Consider the following 18,820-nt stretch of genomic DNA (forward strand, 5'->3'; position numbering starts at 1 on the left):
GAACTTCTGCCTCATTTGCTTAGAAAACGTTTGCTCTGCAATTGCTCCTATTTTTTTGCTGCTTGCTGAAAATGCGAGAATGCTCCTTTGAAAGCTATGCATTGAGGATGTCAGAACCACCCTACCCTTCAGGTGATGACTTCTGGAAACAGGAAGTTCTTCCTGCCCTTTGCCATAGAAGATACAAAACAAAGTGCTATTTTGCAAAACTATTGTTCTTTGGGTCACTTAGTTGGATGAACACAGCCTTCACTCTAGTGACTACAGTATAATTATTTGAAATCTTATATTTAGTCCTGTAAAAATAACAGATCCAAAGTATTCCCATTCTTCTATATGTTGAAATAGCTGATTAACGGCCAAATAGAATTTAAACAGAAAGTCATTAAAACAGTGTGTATCCCAGAAATTAGTCAGACTTCTATCTTACTGTGTGCCTCACTCTGTCACTCCTTTCTTGGGAGGTGGGGTGTGAAAGAGGAAAGTCCTCAGCTGTCATCTATGCTTCATTAGTCAGGCAAATAATGGGTTAGTGTCAATTTCATCTTTCCAGATATGATAATGATTGACTACCTCTCAACTGGTAAAACAGATTATATGCTGACATGAGAGCCAAATAATTTGTTAAAAGAATCTGATTGACCACATTGCAGTCTCCTAGGGGTGATGTTGTACATATAATGTCCACAGAAGGCACTTGTATTTCTTTGAAAGTGGAAAGTGGAAGTATTAGTACCTCAGTCATATCCAGTTCTTTGCAACCCCATGGACTGTAGCTTGCCAGGCTCCTCGGTCCATGGAATTCTCCAGGCAATAATACTGAAGTAGATAGATATTCCTTTCTCCAGGAGATCTTACCTACCCAGGGATGGAACCCAGATCTCCTTCATTGCAGGCAGATTCTTTACCATCTGAACTACTATTTGAGTCCATATTTCTCTGGGCAGCAGCTATTGGACAAAATAAAAAAAGCAAGAATGAAAGGAATCAAATGTCCAAAGCACATCTAAACCAGGGCAATTATCATTTTAAAGATTTAATGTTTTTTTTTTTAAGTGAAATTCATAGAAAAAATATAAGGGGCATCTTATCAATGGTCCCCAAACTGTTCCCAAACCATTGTTGCTGACTAAATAAAAATAGATACTGATGACTAGGTTAATTAAAGCAAGTTACAAGTTCTAAGTTTCAAAAAAGCAGTCCTCGGTATCCAGTAATAAAATGAAATAAAAAATCTGTGCAAGTCTTCTCTGCATAAACTGACAATCACTCTGCAAAAGATCTCTATGCAGTTAACATTTGAGGGATAGTGCCAAGTTCTACTAAAGAGACAAAATAGATTAAAAAAAAACAATGGATGGCATCACTGATTCAATGCATATGAACTTGGGCAAATTCCAGGAGATGGTGAGGGACAGGGAAGCCTGGCATGCTGCAGTCTATGAGTTGCAAAGATTCAGATACGACTTAGCCACTGAACAGTAGATAAATAAGGGCTTCCCAAGTGGTGCCTGAAGTGCAGGACACTTGGGTTCAATCCCTGGGTCAGAAAGATCCACTGGAGGAAGGCATGGCAACCCACTCTCTTCTTGCCAGGAGAATTCCGTGGATAGATGGCCTGGCAGGCTACAGTCCATGGGGTTGCAGAGTCAGGCACAACTGAAGCAGCTTAGCATGCAGCATGCATGCATAGATAAATAAAGGTTGAACGATGCAGCACAAACCATAGGAGACACAATCCTTTCTCTGAAAGCTGTTCTTTCAGACCTACTGGGATACCCCCCCCCCAAGGTCAAGGGGCAGTGTCAGAAGTTATCAGGGAAATTATACAAGTTTCTGTTGATCAAACCAACCACGCCATAAGTACTTCTAGATTCCCACTCATTTAACTTGCAGTTTGAGTTTTAGGCCAAACACACAATGCTGACACTGATAAATGTACGTTAACACTTGCAATAAAGAAACAGACATTAGTTGATCCTGCTGTCTCCCATTGACAGACCATCCTCATCTGAGTGCACATGGAAACACATTTCAGAGGCTCGTGGCACATGCGCGTATCTTGCCTTGAGTCAGGTTCCTTGTTTATCACCACATGAACATTTCTCTGGTATATTTTTAGCACAACGTGTTATCCTAGACTGATCATATGTTCACAGATTGTGGGGCGCCTGTGAAAGACTTTCCACTGTACTTGCTATTGGGCAAAATCACGTCTGCTACCTGGTATTCATGCAGAGTAAACTGTCATGTAGAGACAGATGGTATGACCAAGTGGGAGAGAGATGGTGTCTGCAAAATCGGGAGAGCAGGGGATGCTCTAGCAGGGGGTGAGAGAGGAGTGAGCAAGTCAGCCCCAGCGCGAAAATAGGATGACAACATAGAAGAATGTCAGTGTTGAAGGTCACCGCTTTGGATTTTGCCAAGGTCTCAGCACCAAAAGAGCACGTGAACATTCCAAGGAAAACGATAACTCCAGGTTCTCCAACTGGTGAGTGGGATCTGACTGTTCAAGCCGCAGGGGTTTAATACAGGACTTTCTGCTTCCCTGGTGGCTCAGAGGTTAAAGCGTCTGCCTGCAATGCAGGATACCTGGGTTTGATCCCTGGGTCGGGAAGATCCCCTGGAGAAGGAAATGGCAACCCACTCCAGTACTCTTGCCTGGAGAATCCCATTGACAGAGGAGCCTGGTGGGCTACAGTCCACAGGGTCGCAAAGAGTCAGACACGACTGAGTGACTTCACTTTTCACTTAATACATGATACTTTGTATGAGATGATTTGAGAAACACAGTCATTCAAGGATACGAAGCCTAATATATTCCATTCTGCGTTAGAAAATAAACGAATTGTTTTCACTGGAAGTTGTTTACTAAATTATAAATGAGATCTCACTAGTATTATATACTTTGTGCTGTTCATGATATTCTCATTGTACAGTTCAGTCTCTCAGTCATGTCCAACTCTTTGCGACACACCAGGCCTCCCTGTCTATCAACAACTCCTGGAGTTTACTCAAACTCATGTCCATTGAGTCCGTGATGCCATCCAACCATCTCATCTTCTGTCATCCCCTTCTCCTCCTGCCCGCAATCCTTCCAGCATCAGAGTCTTTTCCTATGAGTCAACTCTTCGCATGAGGTGGCCAAAGTATTGGAGTTTCAGCTTCAGAATCAGTCTTTCCAACGAACATTCAGGACCGATTTCCTTTAGGATAGACTGGTTGGATCTCCCTTCAATTCAAGGGACTCTCAAGAATTTTCTCCAACACCACAGTTCAAAAGATCAATTCTTCTGCACTCAGCTTTCTTTATAGTCCAACTCTCACATCCATACATGACTACTGGAAAAACCATAACCTTTACTAGATAGACCTTTGTTGACAAAGCAATGTCTCTGCTTTTCAATATGCTGTTTATGTTGGTCATAGCTTTTCTTCCAAGGAGTAAGTGTCTTTTTATTTCATGGCTGCAGTCACCGCCATCTACAGTGATTTTGCAATAGTTTTCTCCTCAGTCTAGTCTTAGTGCAATTTAGTACCTTCCATGCAATGAGAAGAGGTTAGCCGAATTTTGTTTCACTTACCTTGTCAAGGCTTCCCTGTGGGCTTAGATATAAAGAATCCACCTGCAAAGCAGGAGACACAGGTTTGATTACTGGGTTTGGAAGTTTCCCTGGAGGAGGAAATGACAATCCATTCCAGTATTCTTGCCAGGAAAATCCATGCTACCCCCGGGCACTTTTTTCCCAAAATATTTACTTATTTTATAGTTAAAATGCACATGCTTATGCTTATAAAACAGGCATACCAATTAGGTTTCTAGAATAAAGAAGCATCTATCTGATAGAAATCAGCCTAGTTCCAAGGAAGTCTCTGATATATTTATGCATTTTCCACCCTCCTAATTATATGTCCAGGTCACCAATTTGAAAAATATGGGTTATCCACCAAGGCGCTCCGTGATTGGACGGGAAATGAATCAAATGCTTTGTTTATAGGGCATTATAAGTGAATGCTTATTGATAAAACAATTTGTGTGTGTGTGCTCTGTCGCTTCAGTCATGTCAAACTCTCTGTAACCCCATGCACTGTAGTCTGCCAGGCTCCTCTGTCCACGTGGATTCACTAGGCAAGAATACGGGAATGGGTTGCCATTTCCTACTCCAAGGATTTTCCTGACCCAAGGATTGAACCTGAGTCTCCTGCATCTTCTGTATCCCAGGTGGATTTTTCACCGTTGAGTCACCAGGGAAGACCTTGCTGAAACAATTTACACTTAATTAAATGCTATTTCTAATTCTCTTCAGTGCATATACTACATCACACTTGGCAATAAGAGGCGGCTAAAATTTCAGATCCAGCTGGTGAACGGATGCTCTGAGAGCAGGCATGCAGACCGGAAGCACCTCCAGGGGCTGCTGAAGCGCTTCACCATGGTCATTCTGGAAACAGATCTATATTCATAAGGACATAAGACCGTAAGGTCTTATATAACTGCCTTATATAGAGTAAGCATTAAATAAATATACACATATGCAACAATGTCCTACACACAGTAAAACTGTTACCTGAGGCTGAAACAAATTTGTAGGTATGGATATCATTAGCTTTTACTCTTCTGTGCCTTCAAATAGGACAGTAAGGAGTTTTGAGGAACTGTTAACCATTTGTTACTGGGTATGACCATCCCAGTTGATTAAATAGTCTAGTCATCTGGAAATTATCCAAAGATACACTGCTGAAGAGTAGAGGAGCTCAGACAAAGAGACAAGAGCCTATGTATTCAACTAAGCTCTTCCTTGCACAGCCGTCTAGTGCTGGGTCTTTCTATTTCCAATGCACTGCCATTCTCTCACCTGTAAGTAATTACTTGTTCTCTATTTCAGACATATTCTGAGAACGTGTATTCTCACAGTATTGTGTTGCTCCTTATTAACTTTTTAAAAGAGGGTTTATCTTACTAAATTATAAAAATAAATACCCATTATAAAGTACAGAAGGGACAGAAAAGTATAAAGTAGATAACAAAGCTTACTTTAAATCTTACTGTTTAGAAGTACTGGTGTTAAATAAATAATAGTCAAATTCTTGAAATATTCCTTTCCAGCACTGTTTTTGCCATGGATGTGTAAACGTTTTATTTTAGAAAAGTAGGATTGCATTATACACAGATGTTTAATCCTGCCTTTTTCCACATATTAATTATTTCCTTATATTTATGAACATATCTCAAAAGCCTGAGATTTTTCATTACATAATAAAATTTGAAATTACTTCATGTACCAAAATTATAAAGAAAATTTCTTGAGTATTAATATTTGAGCATATTAATTGCTCTCCACCTCTAGCAAGGAATCCAAAAGATTAAGTTACTGGGTCAAAAGACAAAATTATTTTTTCAGTCATATGCATATTCCAATATTTTATCCAGATAAATGACCATTGGCTAAATTAGATATAGGTAGTCTATCAGCTCCTAATACAATCACTTAAAATGCTGCCATTTTAGATTATGTGAAGTGCTATCTGAATGATTTTTATTATAAGTAAAGTATTCATAAATATTGGTTATATGTGTGTAATTTTTTCTGCTTTATTCACTAACACCTTTTGTTCATTTTATTTGCCCTCCAACTTTTAAAGTATAAATATTATTTATATTAAGTGAACTTAGTTGTCATATTAATTTTCCACATGTCTATTTTGACTAAAAGTCAACTTTAAAGTCTTTTATTCTGTGTTTAAGAGTTACTATAAGAACATATTAATTTAGACAGTATGTACTATCAAAAGGTCAATAATTAGATCAATAAAATAGAGAGCCCAGTAATAGTCATACTATGGGATCATTTAATATTTGACAAGGGTGAAAAGGCATGCTAACAAGAAAAGGAAAAATTTTTCAACAAAATGGTACTGGAACAAATAGGTATTCAAATAAAAAAATAAACATGACTTCCCCGGTAGCTCGGATGGTAAAGCATCTGCCTACAATGCGGAAGACCTGGGTTCAATCCCTGGGTTGGGAAGATCCTCTGGAGAAGGAAATTGCAACCCACTCCAGTACTCTTGCCTGGAAAACCCCATGGATGAAGGAGCATTGTAGGCTATAGTCCATGGGGTCACACAAAGTCGGACACGACTGAGTGACGACACTTTCACTTTCTTTCTAACTCACCACACAGATGTTTGGATTAATGGAGATACATCCCAAACCTAAACATAAAAGCTAAAACTAAAAAGCTTTTAAGGGAAAACATAAGATTTTTTGTGTGTGTGATTTGAAAATAGGCAAAAGTTTCTCTATAACTCCAAAAAGAAAAAAATATTATAAACAATGCTTCATAAAAATTGACATTCAGCTCATCCAAAGACTTTTTTAAGTAAATGAATAGGCTTGCTGTAGACTATGAGGAAATATTTACAATTCATATGACTGCCTGGTAATAAGAATATATTATACACACACACACACAAATACACACAACTCCTATAAGACAATCATAAAAAGATAGCTACCCAATAGGAAAAGGGAAAAATTAAAACATATGTTTCACAAAGGATAATATGCACAAGTGGACAATAAGTATATTAAAAAGCACTGAATATCATTAGACATCAGGAAGACTCAAATTTAAATGACAATATAATACAACCATATATCCACTAAAATATCTAAAATCAAAAGATAGATAATGTTAAATGTTGTCAAGAATGTGTAGCAATTGTAACTTGAATATACTGTGATGGTATGGTAACATGCTACCATTTAAAAAAAATCTTTTCTGCTTTCTTCAGAAAGAGATTACAACCCAGTGATTCCAAAGGAACATACGTCCAAAAAAGACTTGCGCAAAATTGCTCACTGCAACTTTATTAATAATAACTCAAAAAAGGAAATAGCCTACATATCCAGCTCAGGAGAAAGAATAAATAAATTATAATCTGTTTCTATGGCTCAGGTGGTAAAGAATCTGCATGCAATGCAGGGAACACAGGTTTGATTCCTGGGTTGGGAAGATCCCCTGGAGAAGGGATTGGCTACCCACTCCAGTATTCTTGCCTAGAGAATTTCATGGACAGAGCAGCCTGGCAGGCTACAGTCCATGGGATCACAGAGTTGGACATGACTCAGTGGCTAACACTTTTCACTGTGTTTCTACAGTGGATTTCTATAGTGTGATTCTAGACAATAAAGAAGAACAAACCACTAATAGATATTCTGACATGGCTGAATCTCACAAATTGTGTGCTGAGTGAATGAAGACTTACACAAAAAATTACACACTCAAATATTCCATCTTTACTCAGTGTTGTCTCAAACAAATAAAACTAATTTATGGTGGGCATAAGGATGAAGATATACTGAGAAAGAATATTAGTGAACTCTCTGGAGATATAGTCATGTGCTGTTTACTAAATGGTTATCAAATGATCCCATAAGACTTGAAATTTCATTGTGCATAAATATTACCAAAAAAGAAAAAAGAATAACCGTAAATAAGCACTGAATTCTAGTTAATGACGTATATACTAATGATGAAGAAGGAAATGGCAGCCCACTCTGGTGTTCTTGCCTGAGAAATCCCAAAGCCAGAGAAGTCTAGCAGGCTGCAGTCCATGGGGTTGCAAAGAGTTGGACACAACTTAGCAACTAAACGACAACAAGACTATGTACACAATGACATGTACTAACTTAATTTGAAATTCATTTTAAAAATAAGAATCACAGATAAATATATGTGTGATAAAAACAGGTATAGTAAAATGTTCAGTTCAGTTCAGTTGCTCAGTCGTGTCCGACTCTTTGCGACCCCATGAATCGCAGCATGCCAGGCCTCCCTGTCCATCACCATCTCCCGGAGTTCACTCAGACTCATGTCCATTGAGTCAGTGATGCCATCCAGCCATCTCATCCTGGGTCGTCCCCTTCTCCTCCTGCCCCCAATCCCTCCCAGCATCAGAGTCTTTTCCAATGAGCCAACTCTTCCCATGAGGTGGCAAAAGTACTGGAGTTTCAGCTTCTACATCAGTCCTTCCAAAGAAATCCCAGGGTTGGTCTCCTTCAGAATGGACTGGTTGGATCTCTTTGCAGTCCAAGGTACTCTCAAGAGGCTTCTCCAATACCACAGTTCAGAAGCATCAGTTCTTCAGTGCTCAGATTTCTTTATAGTTCAACTCTCACATCCATACATGACCACAGGAAAACTATAGCCTTGACTAGACGGACCTTAGTCAGCAAAGTAATGTCTCTGCTTTTGAATATGCTGTTTAGGTTGGTCATAACTTTTCTTCCAAGGAGTAAGCGTCTTTTAATTTCATGGCTGCAATCCCCATCTGCAGTGATTTTGGAGCCCCCCCAAAATAAAGTCTGACACTGTTTCCACTGTTTCCCCATCTATTTCCCATGAAGTGGTGGGACCAGATGCCATGATCTTCGTTTTCTGAATGTTGAGCTTTAAGCCAACTTTTTCACTCTCCACTTTCACTTTCATCAAGAGGCTTTTAGTTCCTCTTCACTTTCTGCCATAAGGGTGGTGTCATCTGCATCTCTGAGGTTATTGATATTTCTCCCGGCAATCTTGATTCCAGCTTGTGTTTCTTGCAGCCCAGCGTTTCTCATGATGTACTCTGCATATAAGTTGCATAAGCAGGGTGACAATATACAGCCTTGACAGACTCCTTTTCCTATTTGGAACCAGTTTGTTGTTCCATCTCCAGTTTACACTTTTAGTGTTTTGGCAATTGTATACTGACACAGGCAACACCAAAAGTGAATCCTAGTGTAAACTATGGCCCTGAACACAGACATGTGTCACTGTAGACTCATCAGTATTAACAAAGGTATTTCTGTGGTCCGAGACATTCCTCACAGGCAAGTTTGTATATATAAGATCGCTTTGCACTTCTGGCTTAATCTGGCTATGAGCTCAAAGCTACTCTAAAAAATATAATTTACCTATTAAAAACTAATAGCTTAATAAAAATGAATAACCATACATCTTAGTTCTTCATATTTGGTCCATGTCTTTGATTCCAACCTATTACAAGGGCCACACAAAATAAGGCGGGAGTAGTTTTTCTGTCCTTTTCTGTTAGTTCTCTCTCTCTCTCTGCAACACTTTATGGTGAAAGTTTGCCAAAATACAAAAAAATTGAGAGAATTTCAGAATCAACATTCAAATGCCCTCCAACTGAATTCTATAATTAGCATTTTATTGTACTTGATTTCTTTACACATATATTTATTTATGCTTTATATTCTGTAGTATTGTGCAGAACAGTTTCATTATCCTAAAATTACACTGTGCTCCATCTACTCATCCTTTCCCTAGCCCAACCTTGACTACCACTTCTCCAAGCTTTGCCTTTCTCAAAATGTTATATACATGGTGTTGGAGAAGACTCTTGAGAGTCCCTTGCACTGCAAGGAGATCAAACCAGTCAATCCTAAAGGAAATCAACCCTGAATATTCACTGGAAGGACTGATGCTGGAGCTGAAACTCCATTACTTTGGCCACCTGATGGGTGGAGTCAATTCATTACAAAAAACCCTGATACTGGGATAGATTGAGAGCAGGAAGAGAAGGGGGTGACAGAGGATGAGATGGTTGGATAGCATCACCAACTCAATGGACATGAATTTTAGCAAACTCTGGGACATAGTGAAAGACAGGGAAGCCTGGCATGCTGCATTCCAAGGGGTTACAAAGAATCAGACATGACTTAGTGACTGAGCAGCAATAATATAGTATGAAGGCTTTCCGGATTTTTTTTTTCTCACTTAGTAATGTGTATGTATGTTTTCTACATGCCTTTTCATGGCCTGATAGCTCATTTATTTTTAGTGCTGAATAATATTCCATCATCTGGATGTATCACAGTTTATTAATCCACTAACTCTTAAGAATTTTGGAACACAAGCAGCTAAGAGTACCAATTGTTCTTTCTAGCAATACATATTAGGATAAGCCCAAAGGCTAAGCTCCTCCATTTTATATAGAGAGAAGGGATGGGCCCCAGAGCAGAAAGACCCAGGCCCCCAAGAATCATGTTTACTCTTCCAGACAAGTCTTCTAGTTATAGATTTGTTTTTAAGCTATTTTGAATAAGCAGTTTGGAAAGAGGAATCCTGTTTGGTTTATAAACCCTGTTTGAGGGTTTGGAGAAAGAAGACTGAAGAAGTGACTGTCCAAGGGTTGCAGTAAGCCAGACTCTTCATCTGTTGCAGTCCTACTGCTCAATACCTCCAGTGGCTTGGGCTGTCCTGACATCTTTCATGGCAGAGAAAGTGAAAGTGAAGTCGCTCAATCATGTCCGACTCTTTGCGACCCCGTGGATTGTAGCCCACAAGGCTCCTCCGTCCATGGGATTCTCCAGGCAAGAATACTGGAGAGGGTTGCCAAATCCTTCTCCAGGGGATCTTTCCAACCCAGGGATCGAACCCAGGTCTCCCTCATTGCAGGCAGACGCTTTAACCTCTGAGCCACCACAGGGGGGAATTACATCAAGGCAATCCATTGGAAAGTAAAAGCAGAACTGAAAACTTTCCTCCAACTTTTCTCCCTGACCAGCCTCATATTACCCTGTGTTCTGGCTACAAACACATCAAGGCCCTCCCCTCCATGTACTGTTTCATGGTAGTCTGTGTTCTCAAGGTGTTTTGGGTTTTTCTTTTTTATTTTCCTCAATTTTTGCTAGTCTTCCTTACCCATGTCTTCCACAAGCTTCTGTACTTTCTCCAGATTGACTCGGGAGATTCTAGCCAGCAGCCCATCCAAGTCCACCCTTTTAACAGGTACTAGACACTTCTATTATAGCATTCTATTTCTTATTAAATAAACTATTGTATATTTACTTACAGCTGATTCAGGGATGACCTAAATCAAATCCATTATGATTATACAGTGGAAGTGAGAAATAGACTTAAGGGACTAGATCTGATAGATAGAGTGCCTGATGAACTATGGAATGAGGTTCATGACATTGTACAGGAGACAGGGATCAAGACCATCCCCATGGAAAAGAAATGCAAAAAAGTAAAATGGCTCTCTGGGGAAGCCTTACAAATAGCTGTGAAAAGAAGAGAAGTGAAAAGCAAAAGAGAAAAGAAAAGATATAAGCCTATGAATGCAGAGTTCCAAAGAATAGCAAGAAGAGATAAGAAAGCTTTCTTCAGGGATCAATGCAAAGAAATAGAGGAAAAAAATAGAATGGGAAAGACTGGAGATCTCTTCAAGAAAATTAGAGATACTAAGGGAACATTTCATGCAAAGATGGGCTCGATAAAGGACAGAAATGGCAGGGACCTAAGAGAAGCAGAAGATATTAAGAAGAGATGGCAAGAATACACAGAAGAACTGTACAAAAAAGATTTTCAGGACCCAGATAATGACAATGGTGTGATCACTCACCTAGAGCCAGACATCCTGGAATGTGAAGTCAAGTGGCCCTGGGAAGCATCACTACGAACAAAGCTAGTGGAGGTGATGGAATTCCAGTTGAGCTGTTTCAAATCCTGAAAGATGATGCTGTGAAAGTGCTGCACTCAATATGCCAGCAAATTTGGAAAACTCAGCAGTGGCCACAGGACTGGAAAAGTTCAGTTTTCATTCCAATCCCAAAGAAAGGCAATGCCAAAGAATGCTCAAACTACCGCACAATTGCACTCACCTCACATGCTAGTAAAGTAATGCTCAAATTTCTCCAAGCCAGGCTTCAGCAATATGTGAACCGTGAACTTCCTGATGTTCAAGCTGGTTTTAGAAAAGGCAGAGGAACCAGAGATCAAATTGCCAACATCCACTGGATCATCAAAAAAGCAAGAGAGTTCCAGAAAAACATCTATTTCTGCTTTATTGACTATGCTAAAGCCTTTGACTGTGTGAATCACAGTAAACTGTGGAAAATTCTGTAAGAGATGGGAATACCAGATCACCTGACCTGTGTCTTGAGAAACCTGTATGCAGGTCAGGAAGCAACAATTAGAACTGGACATGGAACAACAGACTGGTTCCAAATAGGTAAAGGAGTACATCAAGGCTGTATATTGTCACCCTGCTTATTTAACTTCTATGCCGAGTACATCATGAGAAAGGCTGGACTGGAAGAAACACAAGCTGGAATCAACATTGCCAGGAGAAATATCAATAACCTCAGAGATGCAGATGACACCACCCTTATGGCAGAAAGTGAAGAGGAGCTAAAAAGCCTCTTGATGAAAGTGAAAGAGGAGAATGAAAAAGTTGTCTTAAAACTCAACATTCAGAAAACGAAGATCACGGCATACGGTCCCATCACTTCATGGGAAATATATGGGGAAACAGTACAAACAGTGTCAGAGTTTATTTTTTTGGGCTCCAAAATCACTGTAGATGGTGACTGCAGCCATGAAATTAAAAGATGCTTACTCCTTGGAAGAAAAGTTATGGCCAACCTAGATAGCATATTGAAAAGCAGAGACATTATTCTGCCAACAAAGGTCCGTCTAGTCAAGGCTATGGTTTTTCCAGTAGTCACGTATGGATGTGAGAGTTGGACTGTGAAGAAAGCTGAGCACTGAAGAATTGATGCTTTTGAACTGTGGTGTTGGAGAAGACTCTTGAGAGTCCCTTGGACTGCAAGGAAATCAAACCAGTCCATTCTGAAGGAGATCAGTCCTGGGTGTTCATTGGAAGGAATGATGCTAAAGCTGAAACTCCAGTACGTTGGCCACCTCATGCGAAGAGTTGACTCATAGGAAAAGACTCTGATGCTGGAGGGATTGGGGGCAGGAGGAGAAGGGGATGACAGAGGATGAAATGGCTGGATGGCATCACTGATCGATGGACATGAGTCTGAGTGAACTCCGGGAGTTGGTGATGGACAGGGAAGCCTGGCGTGCTGTGATTCATGGGGTCGCAAAGAATCGGACACAACTGAGCGACTGAACTGAACTTATTTTTTATATTAAAATTTTGTTTTCTATATTTTCATAAATAAATAACTAAGATTTATTAAACTACTTCTCCTTTTAAAGAAGATATTTAACTTTACTTTTATCCTTATTATCAGTTTTACTTGAAATCTTTAAAACTTTGAGCGAATTCTTAGTTTACAGGCTTAGTTGACATATTTTCTATATCACTGGATAGTTCAATTTATATAGAATTTGGCACACTGAATTTTCCTCTGAATACCTTTTGGTACTGATTTCTTCAGTTTTATTTTACATTTTCTTTATCATAAATAACATATTCTATTACTGATTTTCTTTATTTGTCTAAATAGTAATGAAATATCTCACTAATTAAAAAAAAAATTCCCAAGCACTGATGACTGGGGTGCCAGCTCTTACACAAATATTCATTGCTAGCTATATGTTAAGCATAAGCAGAAAAAAAAATAATCACCATGTAATGTTATGAATGTACAACTTTCTAAACAGTTGATTTTTACTCTAAACAATTCTGGTATTTTAACATGATAAGCAGTTTTTCACAAGGAATCTATGGTGTTGTGTTCAAAGGTGCAAGGCTATATGTAACACCTCTTCTGTGTCAATCATTTCATGCAATTAATTTCCTAATGATCCTGAAACATTTGTCTTATACCTGAATAACCTCATTCTAGCACCAGGCAATTTTCTGAAACATTTTAAATGTAAAATTTATTGGTAAATCCAAGCAAATACATTGTAGACAGTGTGGGAAGGAAAAACTAAGTACCCAACCTTTTGTCAGTAAAGTGTATAATATTTTCTTTGATGGAAGCAAAGTGATATATTTCATGTCACAGCTTAGCTGTAAAAATACCATGACCTTTCATCAGTCTCAATTATTAGAAGTAATAGCCTCAGGCTGAATCTACCTGGGAATCTCTGACCATAGTTAACACAGAAAACCTATAGAATCAAATGCATAGTCCTCAGCCAAACTACACTGAGATAGGGTGGCCCAGTGATCCATTTATCATTTTTTTCTGCTTACTCTGTGTCTGACATCCACTTATTAAGTCTTTTCCTGGGTCATTTCACACTGCTGAAGAGGCAAAGTGGAAATCCCTCAGGAGGACTGCATTTCCAGAGGAAGGGGAGGAGTTTTATTTGTGATGCCATCATCATCTTATTGGGCAAGAGGGAAACTGTTGGTCTGATAGAATCCTTCCTGCTGTTTTAAAAGTCATATCCAGTGTGAATGAGTACCCAAAGTAGAGGAAAATTCTGAGGAAAAAAAAAAATACCTTTCTGCAAAATGATATTTTTCAATAACTAGGGACCACACCTTGCTGACGAGGGACTGTAGCCCACCAAGCTCCTCTGTCCATGAAATTTTTCAGGCAAGAATACTGGAGTGGGTTGCCATTTCCTAATCCAGGAAATCTTCACAACCAAGGGATTGAACCTGCATCTCCTGCAATTCTCTTGAACTGCAGGCAGATTCTTTTACCACTAGTGCCACCTGGAAAGCCCATGCTGATGAGGGAAGCCAGGACCAATTGAGTGCCACAAAAACTCTGTAACAGTCTCCCAGAAAGAAAGCAGGAATGTTACGAATCAACAGAAGGAGTGATTCAAGGAAAGGCTGCATCTTTCATTGAGTTCTACAGGCTAACCATCCTCAACAGAGCAACTGGAAATATTTTACTAAACGGGGTAGTGACAAAATGCAAATAGATTGCTTTTAATTGGGGAAAGAATTCGGAAACCTTTATTTTCCCTATTCTTTTACTGAAACTTAGCACTTTACTTAACTATTAATTTATTAAACAAGCCATACCAACATTTGCAATACTTTTGTCTGTGTCACCAACAGAAAATACAAATATTATCAATCACATTTCAGTTTTAATACTTTGAAATACTGTTTACACCTACCACTATTTCAATATAATATTCCTGGACCTGCCACTATCTGTGGTTATGTAACAAAGACATGCATGCATTATTATATCACTTCTTAATGATTTCATAACTGCTTTTCAATGAAATTGATTTCCTTTTGGAATCATTTGTATTTTATTTCGTGCATTTAAAAACATTTTTTTTTTCTGAGTCCGTAGGCTTTACCATAGTTCATCAGGCACTCTGTCTATCAGATCTAGGTCCTTAAATCTATTTCTCACTTCCATTGTATAATCATAAGGGATTTGATTTAGGTCATACCTGAATGGTCTAGCGGTTTTCCCTACTTTCTTCAATTTGAGTCTGAATTTGGTAATAAGGAGTTCATGATCTGAGCCACAGTCAGCTCCTGGTCTTGTTTTTGTTGACTGTATAGAGCTTCCCCATCTATGACTGCAAAGAATATAATCAATCTGATTTCGGTGTTGAGCATCTGGTGATGTCCATGTCTAGAGTCTTCTCTTGTGTTGTTGGAAGAGGGTGTTTGCTATGACCAGTGCATTTTCTTTGGCAAAACTCTATTAGTCTTTGCCCTGCTTCATTCCGCATTCCAAGGCCAAATTTGCCTGTTACTCCAGGTGTTTCCTGACTTCCTACTTTTGCATTCTAGTCCCCTATAATAAAAAGGACATCTTTTTTGGGTGTTAGTTCTAAAAGGTCTTGTAGGTCTTCATAAAACCGTTCAACTTCAGTTTCTTCAGCGTTACTGGTTGGGGCATAGACTTGGATAACTGTGATATTGAATGGTTTGCCTTGGAGATGAACAGAGATCATTCTGCCATTTTTGAGATTGCATTTTGGACTCTCTTGTTGACCGTGATGGCTACTCCATTTCTTCTGAGGGATTGCTGTCCGCAGTGGTAGATATAATGGTCATCTGAGTTAAATTCACCCATTCCAGTCCATTTTAGTTCGCTGATTCCTAGAATGTCTACGCTCACCCTTGCCATCTCCTGCTTGACCACTTCCAATTTGCCTTGATTCATGGATCTAACATTACAGGTTCCTATGCATGTTGCTCTTTATAGTATTGGACCTCACTTCTATCACCAGTCACATCCACAACTGGGTATTGTTTTTGCTTTGGCTCCATCCCTTCATTCTTTCTGGAGTTATTTCTCCACTGATCTCCAGTAGCATATTGGGCACCTAATGACCTGGGGAGTTTCTCTTTCGGTATCCTATCTTTTTGCCTTTTCATACTGTTCATGGGGTTCTCAAGGCAAGAATACTGAAGTGGTTTGCCATTCCCTTCTCCAGTGGACCACATTCTGTCAGACCTCTCCACCATGACCCGCCCGTCTTGGGTTGCCCCACAGGCATGGCTTGGTTTCATTGAGTTAGACAAGGCTGTGGTCCTAGTGTGATTAGATTGACTAATTTTCTGTGAGTATGGTTTCAGTGTGTCTGCCCTCTGATGCCCTCTTGCAACACCTACCATCTTACTTGGGTTTCTCTTACCTTGGGCATGGGGTATCTCTTCACAGCTGTTCCAGCAAAGCATAGCCGCTGCTCCTTACCTTGGATGAGGGGTATCTCCTTACCACCGCCGTTCCTGACCTTCAACGTTCGATAGGTCCTCTAGGCCCTCCTGTGCCTGTGCAGCCACCGCTCCTCGGGTGGCTTCTCCTGGCCGCCCCTGACCTTGGACGCCGGGTTTCTCCACCAGGCCGCCACTGGCCTCGGATGCGGGATAGCTCCTCCCGGCCGCCACCCTGACCTTGGGCGCAGGGTGTCTCCTCCCGGCTGCCACTGACCTCGGACTTGGGGTAGCTCCTCCTGGCCGCTGCCCCTGACTTCGGATGCGGGGTAGCTCCTCCCGGCCACCACCGATCTCGGACCCAGAGTAGCTCCTCTCAGCCACCTCCCCTGACCTCGGATGCAGGGTAGCTCCTCTCGGCCGTTCCTGCACCGTCGCAGCCTGGCGCTCTAGGCCGCTGTCCCTGAGCTCGGACGTGGGGTAGCTCCTCTCGGCCAGCTGTGCTTAAGTGTGCCGGCTCGCAGCAGACTGCACTTTAGACCATCCCCATGGAAAAGAAATGCAAAAAAGCAAAATGGCTGTCTGGGGAGGACTTACAAATAGCTGTGAAAAGAAGAGAGATGAAAAGCAAAGGAGAAAAGGAAAGATATAATCATTTGAATGCAGAGTTCCAAAGAATAGCAAGAAGATAAGAAAGCCTTCTTCATCGATCAATGCAAAGAAATAGAGGAAAAGAACAGAACGGGAAAGACTAGAGATCTCTTCAAGAAAATTAGAGATACCAAGGGAACATTTCATGCAAAGATGGGCTCGATAAAGGACAGAAATGGTATGGACCTAACAGAAGCAGAAGATATTAAGAAGAAGTGGCAAGAATACATAGAAGAACTATACAAAAAAGATCTTCACAACCCAGATAATCATGATGATGTGATCACTAATCTAGAGCCAGACATCTTGGAATGTGAAGTCAAGTGGGCCTTAGAAAGCATCACTGCGAACAAAGCTAGTGGAGGTGATGGAATTCCAATTGAGCTGTTTCAAATCCTGAAAGATGATGCTGTGAAAGTGTTGCACTCAATATGCCAGCAAATTTGGAAAACTCAGCAGTGGCCACAGGACTGGAAAAGTTCAGTTTTCATTCCAATCCCAAAGAATGGCAATGCCAAAGAATGCTCAAACTACCGCACAATTACACTCATCTCACACGCTAGTAAAGGAATGCTCAAAATTTTCCAAGCCAGGCTTCAGCAATACATGAACCGTGAACTCCCTGATGTTCAAGCTGGTTTTAGAAAAGGCAGAGGAACCAGAGATCAAATTGCCAACATCTGCTGGATCATGGAAAAAGCAAGAGAGTTCCAGAAAACATCTTTTCTGCTTTATTGACTATGCCAAAGCCTTTGACTGTGTGGATCACAATAAACTGGAAAATTCTGAAAAAGATGGGAATACCAGACCACCTGACCTGTGTCTTGAGAAATCTGTATGCAGGTCAGGAAGCAACAGTTAGAACTGGACATGGAACAACAGACTGGTTCCAAATAGGAAAAGGAGTACGTCAAGGCTGTATATTGTCACCCTGCTCATTTAACTCCTATGCAGAGTTCAGTTCAGTTCAGTTCAGTTCAGTCACTCAGTCTTATCCAACTCTTTGCGACCCCATGAATCGCAGCACACCAGGCCTCCTTGTCCATCACCGTCTCCCGGAGTTCACTCAGACTCACGTCCATCGAGTCCGTGATGACATCCAGCCAACTCATCCTCGGTCGTCCCCTTCTCCTCCTGCCCCCAATCCCTCCCAGCATCAGAGTCTTTTCCAATGAGTCAATTCTTCGCATGAAGTGTCCAAAGTACTGGAGCTTCAGCTTTAGCATCATCCCTTCCAAAGAAATCCCAGAATTGATCTCTTTCAGAATGGAGTACATCATGAGAAATGCTGGACTGGAAGAAACACAAGCTGGAATCAAGATTGCTGGGAGAAATATCAATAACCTCAGATATGCAGATGACACCACATTATGGCAGAAAGTGAAGAGGAGCTAAAAAGCCTCTTGATGAAAGTGAAAGAGGAGAGTGAAAAAGTTGGCTTCAAGCTCAACATTTAGAAAACGAAGATCATGGCATCTGGTCCCATCACTTCATGGGAAATAGGTGGGGAAACAGTACAAACAGTGTCAGAGTTTATTTTTTTTTGGCTCCAAAATCACTGTAGATGGTGACTGCAGCCATGAAATTAAAAGATGCTTACTCCTTGGAAGAAAAGTTATGACCAACCTAGATAGTATATTCAAAAGCAGAGACATTACTTTGCGGACTAAGGTCCGTCTAGTCAAGGCTATGGTATTTCAAGTGGTCATGTATGGATGTGAGAGTTGGACTGTGAAGAAGGCTGAGCACTGAAGAATTGATGCTTTTGAACTGTGGTGTTGGAGAAGACTCTTGAGAGTCCCTTGGA

The 18,820-nt window shown here is 40.4% G+C and overlaps 1 long non-coding RNA gene across 1 annotated transcript in view; it reads left to right on the forward strand.

The window, feature by feature from the left end:
- The first annotated feature begins 2,143 nt into the window (after positions 1 to 2,143).
- The window catches only part of LOC132659340 (uncharacterized), a 60,137-nt gene continuing 43,460 nt past the window's right edge, over positions 2,144 to 18,820 (forward strand). Inside the window, exon 1 of the long non-coding RNA XR_009599658.1 lies at positions 2,144 to 2,491. This is a non-coding gene — a long non-coding RNA (uncharacterized LOC132659340). The remainder of the gene's footprint in view (positions 2,492 to 18,820) is intronic.

Source organism: Ovis aries, chromosome 2, assembly GCF_016772045.2.
Source record: "Ovis aries strain OAR_USU_Benz2616 breed Rambouillet chromosome 2, ARS-UI_Ramb_v3.0, whole genome shotgun sequence".
In the NCBI taxonomy this organism is placed as follows: domain Eukaryota; kingdom Metazoa; phylum Chordata; class Mammalia; order Artiodactyla; family Bovidae; genus Ovis; species Ovis aries.